This window comes from Polypterus senegalus, chromosome 1 (genome assembly GCF_016835505.1).
Source record: "Polypterus senegalus isolate Bchr_013 chromosome 1, ASM1683550v1, whole genome shotgun sequence".
NCBI classification, from domain to species: domain Eukaryota; kingdom Metazoa; phylum Chordata; class Cladistia; order Polypteriformes; family Polypteridae; genus Polypterus; species Polypterus senegalus.
The window spans coordinates 276,823,540-276,832,200 of NC_053154.1; the positions used below are offsets into that span (position 1 = coordinate 276,823,540).

General features: G+C 40.1%; 1 pseudogene; it reads right to left on the reverse strand.

Annotated features, from left to right (window-relative positions):
- Nucleotides 1-715: 715 nt before the first annotated feature.
- On the reverse strand, nucleotides 716-7,116 carry LOC120514997 (annotated as a pseudogene).
- Between the last annotated feature and the right edge of the window lie 1,545 nt (nucleotides 7,117-8,661).

The following is an 8,661-nucleotide window of genomic DNA, read 5'->3' on the forward strand; positions in this document are numbered from 1 at the left end:
TAGCGGGGTCCTCAGATTAGGCCTGTGCTTTGGTCAATCGCAGCCTCAAACACAATCAAACCTGACTGTTGAGGAAGAAAACATCATAGCACGGTTTCCATAGATGAGCCCATGGACAGATAATTACTGAGCCTTGAGGGGCAAGAGTGATGGGCTGGTGCATTTTCCCAACATCCCACCCAAACCTAACCCACTTTTTCCATAGGATTCACAGCTTCAGTATCCACGGTTTCTGAATCTGTGAGGTTTTTCAGAAACATAACACCCACGGATAACAAGAACTGACTACCTAAAACAGAAAGTTGCTGGATTAATCCCACTTCTGACACACTTGTGCTCCAACTGTAGATAAACACAACGGTAAATAACTGTACTGTACTGAGGTGAGACACAAAAATAATCAGATTGGTTAAAAAAAAATATTGATGAATTAAAGCAAAGGTTCTCAAACTTATTTTGTCTACCGCCCACTTTGAGAATCAATTATTTTGTAGCGCCCCCTAAAATTTTTAACTTTACCACATCTTAAAAATCACAAACACAATCATTACTTTAATTATAGCGTGCCATATGTGTCTTATCCTGTTTCTGAGTTCAAACTTACATTTTAAATGAGACTTTCTAACGGGAGCAATAAAAAACGCAACTTTATAATATTTAAAAAGACTTTTATTGAAATTAAAACAAACATTTCAATTAAAATTTTCAAACTTATTTAATGTGAAGGATGAATCTGATGATTTTTAACAAGTTTGTTTATATCAGGTTCGAATTTACTCAAAAACAGCCTTAAGTAACCGCGTTCGGTAACATGCAAAGGATTCCTCTTTTTAGTTAGCAGCGTTGCCACAGCACTAAATCCAAGTTCAAACAAATATGACGATGGGAATGTTATCAAAAATCGTTGAACAATCGACCACAATCCAGGGTACAATTGTGGGATTGGCTTTTGTAGCCAAAATTCTTGGTAGCCATTTTTGAATTTGATTTTTATTTCCTCGTTCATTGTCAGTTCTATAAGATCTTCCTCAAGCTGGGATGATCCTGCTGTGTTGTCATTTGAAAAAGGATCCAACACCCAAACCGGTATTTCCAATTTTAAAATGTCCTGGAACCGTTCTTTGAAATTAAGGTTCTCCAAATGTTGGCAGTAAACAAGCAAGTCGTCGTTGATGAAGGGTACTGCGGATAAATTACGGAAATCGTGAAAATAACGTCTGCCGATGTTTTTCTTGTGTAAGAGTAGTTTGGCTACGAAAGCAGCAACGATATTTTTTGTTTTAATCAAGTTCAAGTCGTCACCTTGAAGTTGGAGATTGATATCATTAAACAATTTATACAGGTCTGTCAAGTACGCAATATCATTCTTTGATGTGATGAGGTTGTTGCGCAATTCTGTGTCTTTGTTTTCCAAGAACTCTATCACAGAGTCAAACAGATTATAAAATGCGTCAGACAAGTACCTCTTGATAGCCAATGCACTTCTGTGTAAAACAGCAATCGGTTGAAATCTTCATCATTAACAACACAAAGCTGATTAAATAATCTGTCATTAAAAGAGCTGTTTCGGATTTTATTGACTGCTTTGATGACATGTCGCAGTGATTGAAACAGCCGTTCACTCAAATTTCTCGCAACCAAATGTTGTCGATGAATGACGCAATGAACAGCGAGCACATCTGGAATTTTTTTTTTAAGTACACTATGAAGCCTTTGTGACGCCCTGTCATAGCCGGAGCGCCATCCATAGCAGCTGATATAATATTCTTCAAGGAAATTTCTTTCTCATCACAAAACTTTTCCAGTGTATTAAATATTGTTTCACCGGTTGTATCTGTACCAAATTTCTAGCAAATAATAGTTCTTGACATATTATCTCATCTATACTAATAAAAGGCAAAGCCCTCACTGACTCACTCACTGACTCATCACTAATTCTCCAACTTCCCGTGTGGGTGGAAGGCTGAAATTTGGCAGGCTCATTCCTTACAGCTTACTTACAAAAGTTGGGCAGGTTTCATTTCGAAATTCTACGCGTAATGGTCATAACTGGAACATATTTTTCTCCATATAATGTAATGGAGTTGAGCTCGATGGCCGTGGGGGGTGGAGTTTCGTGTGACATCATCACGCCTCCCACGTAATCACGTGAACTGACTGTCAATGCAGTAAGTAGAAAACAAGGAAGAGCTCCAAAAAGCGCTGAAGAAAACATGCATTATACAATTGAGAAGGCAGCGAAACAATAAGAAGCGAGCGAGTCACACATAGAACCATATTCATGAGTGCAGCTACTTCGGAAACAAAGCACGGTGTAAACCTAAAGTTTAAATTAAGTTCATAGACAGGCTGCCACTGGCGTTTGTCATGCTCACGGCTAATGCGGGATATAAGTTTAATGAGAGGACGCAGGATATAAACGAGAGTTTTGATCACTTTGTAACTAAGTTAAAATTACTGGTGAAAGGCTGTGTTTATGCAAATTCCGAGAGACTGTCTTTGTGGGGGGATTGACAGTTAAGGCGGGTGGGATAGTCACGTCATCATCTCCCCTCCCATTCACCTCATTTCGCTGTGAGCTGAGCTCCGCAGCTAACACTGTCTTGCAGAACTAACTTTGTAACGCTGCCACCAAATATACACAGAAAAATCCACAAGTTAATACACACGCTGTCTCGAGAGTTTCTCCACACTCTGAATCCTTCAGGCACTACTTACAAAAGGTTACATTGACAATCGTGTTACGTTATTTTTAAAATGTTTCCTTTTCTTAGCACAAGCACAGCTGAGAAGCTTCGATGCATGTGCTCCATAACTCGTTAAAAAATAATGCATTTAATCACACTTTGCATTCCAAGCAAAGGGGAGCTTTTGTCAATGCATGATTTCCTGGTACACCGATTACATTGATGCACACATCAGAGCTACAAAAATGTAACAGTCGGAAGAAAGCATGTTGCTACGACTGATTGGAGGAAAATTTCATTTCAAAAGACTACCCAACGGAAGCCTTGATAAAAGCGTGGTTTTGTGCATATATATATATATATGTATATGTATATATACTGTATATATGTATATATATGTTTATGTGTGTGTGTGTATATATATATATATATATATAAATATATATATTGTAATAGAATAAGATGCTTCTCGCACTCTTGTACCCTCAGACTATACGTCAGACACCAGGTAAAATCCAATGATGATATTTATTATAATAATAAAGTGCACAAAGCACGCTCCTCTCCACAATTCTTCAATAACAACAATAATAACAATCCTCCACTCCCAGACGCTTAGCCACCCTGCCTCCCAACTCAGCTCATCGTCTGGGAGCTCCCACAGTCCTTTTATATTCCCTGACCCGGAGGTGTTCCTGCCCAACAGTCCACAAGTCCTTATTCCTTCCGGGTCAGGGTAAATAGTCCTTTTCTTCAACCCGGAGCACGTCGTTTCTTCCTGACACGCGTGACCGTGACGCACTCCCGGGTTATAGGGCACATAAGAGCCTACGAGCCCCCCTACAGCGACGCCTGGTGGCCCCTAAGGTATCCAGCAGGGCTGTGTACAAACACTACATAGTCCATGATGCCCTGCTGGAACTCGGGGCATGATCATGTTGTCTGGAGAGCTCCTCCTGGCGGCCTGGGGTTGAGGGCCGGAGTGAAATGCCGGCAATCTACCACAATATATATTTATATATATACTGCTCAAAAATATTAAAGGAACACTTTTTAATCAGAGTATAGCATCAAGTCAATGAAACTTCTGGGATATTGATTTGGTCAGTTAAGTAGCACAGGGGGTTGTTAATCAGTTTCAGCTGCTTTGCTGTTAATGAAATTAACAACAGGTGCACTAGAGGGGCAACAATGAGATGACCCCAAAACAGGAATGGTTTAACAGGTGGAAGCCACTGACATTTTTCCCTCCTCATCTTTTCTGACTGTTTTTTTCACTAGTTTTGCATTTCGCTATGGTCAGTGTAACTACTGGTAGCATGAGGCGAAACCTGGACCCTACAGAGGTTGCACAGAAATCCAACTTCTCCAGGATGGCACATCAATGTGTGTCATTGCCAGAAGGTTTGCAGTGTCTCCCAGCACTGTCTCAAGGGCATGGAGGAGATTCCAGGAGACAGGCAGTTAGTCTAGGAGAGCTGGACAGGACCATAGAAGGTCCTTAACCCATCAGCAGGACTGGTATCTGCTCCTTTGGACAAGGACAAACAGGATGAGCATTTCCAGAGCTCTACAAAATGACCTCCAGCAGGCCACTGGTGTGAATGTCTCTGACCAAACAATCAGAAACAGACTTGAGGGTGGTCTGAGGGTCCAACGTCCTCTAGTGGGCCCTGTGCTCACAACCCAGCGCAGTGGAGCTCGATCGGCATTTACCATAGAATACCAGAATTGTCAGGTCCACCAATGGCACCCTGTGTTTTTCACAGATGAGAGCAGGTTCACCCTGAGCACATGTGACAGACGTTGAAGGGTCTGCAGAAGCCATGGAGAATGTTATGCTGTCTGTAACATCATTCGGCATGACCAGTTTGGTGGTGGGAGAGTGATGGTCTGGGGAGGCATATCCATGGAGGGACGCACAGACTTCTACAAGCTAGACAAAGACACCTTGACTGCCATTAGGTATCAGGATGAAATCCTTGGACCCATTGTCAGACCCTACGCTGGTGCAGTAGGTCCTGGTTTCCTTCTAATGCACGACAATGCCCGGCCTCATGTGGCAAGAGTATGCAGGCAGTACCTTGAGGATGAAGGAATTGAAACAATTGAATGGCCTTCACGAGCCCCTGACTTAAACCCAATAGAAAATCTGTGGGACATTATGTTTTGGACCATTAGGCGCCGCCAGGTTGCTCCTCAGACTGTACAACAGCTCAGGGATGCCCTCATACAGATCTGGGAGGAAATGCCACAAGACACCATCCGTCGTCTCAGTAGGAGCATGCCCCGACGTTGTCAAGCATGCATACAAGCTCATGGGGACCGCACAAGATACTGAAAAGCATTTTGAGTAGCAGAAATTAAGTTTTTGAAAAAATGGACTAGCCTGCCACATCTTCATTTCACTCTGATTTTAGGGTGTCTACACAATTGAGCCCTCTGTAGGCAGAAAACTTTTATTTCCATTAAAAGACTTGGCATCCTTTTATTCCTAAGACATTGCCCTGTCGTTATTTGTATAGATATCCAACTTCATATTGAGATCTGATGTATCTAATGTGTTTCTTTAAAGTGTTTCTAAAGCAGTGTATATGACAGCAACACTCATGACAATGTCAATCATGTTACGTTATTATTAAAATGTTTCCTTTTCTTTTTCATTACTTCTTAACACACTACTTCTCCGCTGCGAAGCGTGGGTATTTTGCTATATATATATATATATATATATATATATGAATGACCTCCAAAGAGCGCGGAGACTTTTGATCACGTGAACGTGTCTGCAAAAAGTGCCTTCTCCTGCCCTGCAAAAGTCGAGCAGCCGGTGCGCGCGCATAGCTGTGCCGGCCTTTGAGACGCTGTCTTAAGTCAAAGTGAGCACTTTTAATTTTTTTCATCCTACCCCTGAGCTATAGCCCAGAAAAGTGCAAACACGGGACCCCTTTTCTACACTGCGGCAAACTAATATTAAGGCGTTTTACACTTTCTTTTGCACGTATACGATTATGGGGTCGTCAGCTCGGATTATGAAGGCACGCACAGGAGTGGAGGACTGACAGTGCCATCACAGCCGATTAATGGCTGGGACGTCTCACCAGTCTACACAAGACCCACCGCGACAGTCCCCAAAAGCGCTCATATCATCAGCGAAGACGTCTCTCTACACTATATAAAAGAAAAAGGCAACTTTCCTTTCTTTACACCTTTTTTCCTTTTATCCCAAACCAAAGCCTTTCTCTCTTAACACTGCAGAGGACACAAAACTAATTTTCTTTAATTGCTGATAATGCCGGTAAGGCACATTACCAGAGGCACAAATTTGGACGTTCCCATAGAAAATGTAATTTCTATACCACAGCCGTCGTGTAGCACCTTTCAAAAGGGATCAAACCGATTATGACAGCAGCAATCCAAGCTGTGAGAAAACAGTAAAAAGGAGGCACGTCGTGGTACATTTTCTGATGCAGCTTGACGAAAACAAAAATGGCAAATACACAAAACAATTACTTTGACAATCATGTTACGTTATTTTTAAAATGTTTCCTTTTCTTTTTCATAACTTCTTTAACACATGACTTCGCTGCGAAGCGCGGATATTTTGCTATATATATATATGTGTATATGTATATATGTAGATATGTATGGATATGTATATATATATGTTTATATGTGTGTGTTATATATGACAGCAACACTCATCACTCACAACAGTGACAAAACAATTACATTGACAATCATGTTACGTTATTTTCAAAATGTTTTCTTTTCTATTTCATTACTTCTTGAACACACTACTTCACCGCTGCGAAGCGCAGGTATTTTGTTAGTCTTTAATAAACCTCACGTATGACAACAATAGTGCTTCATTAGTTGGTGAAGTGGACTCATCCAACTGATTTGAGAATTGACTAGTCTTCAGATGATTGCACAATGAGTCTTCAATATTTTCAGCCATTTCATCAATTCGTCTTTGCACAGAACTATTGCTCAAAGGAATTTTTCGAATAATATCTGCCGCTGGTAAATGGAGCACAGTAGTTATTACTTCTTTTATTGCCGGTAAAATTAACTCTTCTCCAATAGTGTGTGGTTTGCCTGTTTGAGCAATGAACAAAGAGATATTGTACAAGGCTCGAAGTCCGTCATCTTCTTGCTTAGAAGCCGCTGAAAAAAGTTTTGATACAGTTGGCTGAGCTATGTACTTCTTTTCCAGGTCTTGAAAATAGGCCACATTTTTTTCTTTCTTATCTGGATGCATTTTATCCAAATGATCTTGTAGCCTAGAAGGCATCATCGCTTCATTCGAAAATGTTTTTTGACAAAGAAGGCACATAGGCGAAGATGGATTTGTGGGATTTTCAACAAATCCGCATTTAATATATTCCGTACTGTATTGCCGTCTCTTCTTTTTTGCTTCCGACATGGTTTTGTCTTTACAAATACGTAAGTAAAGTATCGAGCTTAAAAAACTTTCTAAGGATTGCACGTGAAAACGCTAATGAAAATAAAAGAAGTATTACGCGCTCTTATATAGGATTAAAATACAGCACACACCGACAGGAATAAGACAAACATGCACAAACTCGTTTACCTCATTCGATGGAATTCGTAGTAAGCAAGTTAGAACGGTAACCGTCATTTTTATTAAAAAATAAAAAATATAGAAAATAAAAATATCAAATTAAAAAATGTCGATATTTTAGTATTAATAAAAATTGGTTTAGGGGTTAAGGCTAGGGCTAAGATAAATTTTTTATTTAAGAGAAAATTTCAACAATTTTTAATTCGATATTTTTTATTTTCTATATTTTTTATTTTTGATAAAAACGACCGGAGTCAGTTAGAACAAGTATCGATGATCCGGCCGCTTGATACAGGATTGCACAAATCGCGTTGTTTAATAAAAACTTGATTGCTCATGGGCTACCTACGAAAGCCATGATAAATTATTTATATGTATACAATCAAACAGGACAGGAATAAGAATGAAATAATCAATGTAGTATAGTAGGTAGGTTTTGATTTTAGTTTAAATTTAAAAATTTTAGAAAAAAAAAAACACAAATCAGCCATTGCCCCCCTAAACCGCTTCAACACCCCCCAATTTTCTCTGTGCCCTTTAATGCCCCCCTGCAGGCCTCCAGCGCCCACAAGGGGGCGTTATCGCCCACTTTGAGAAAGACTGAACTAAAGCATTCTAAATATTGGCACCTTCTACAGTATATACTGGAACATACATATGTTCCACTGATTTAAACAGTGCTGGAAGTCTTCCTGCCTGAGGCTCTTCAACAGGCTTGCTATTTCTGTCTTCAGTTCATCCACTGAAGAAAAATGTGTTCCCTTCAGGTCACTTTTGATTTTCGGGAACAAAGGGAGCCAAATCAGGCGACTAGTGAGGATGATCAAGGACAGGAATGTTTGTCAGTCAAAAACTGCTTTACAGAAAAAGGAGTATGATCATTTCGAACAATCTGATTCACCGATTTGTTGTTTTCATTCGTCTGAGATGAGCGTGGGCGACCTGAGCGATGAACATCTTCAACATTTTCTTGTTCTTTCTTGAAAGGTTTGTGCCACTCAAAAACTTGTGTGCGAGATGAACTGTTATCATCATACACTGTTTTTATCATTATATAAGTTTCTGTGGCCATTTTGTTCAATTTTGCGAGAAATTTGATGTTGATTCACTCTTTGATTATTTCACCTGACACTACAGCGGCAACTCATGTAGTGATTGTTGTGCAAATACTGACTGGGCTATTCAAAGGATATACCTAGCCCATCTGCGGTTTTAAAGGGTGTGTAGGAGGGGGGATAAAGTTCTATGATTTATGTCTGACTGACCGCCAGAAAGTTGTCCAGGAAAGCTCCAAGCCCAGTCCAATTATTTTTTGTCTCACATAGGATTGCCAGACGTCCCTTATATACGGGACATATCCCATATTTAATCATTTTGTCCCCTGTC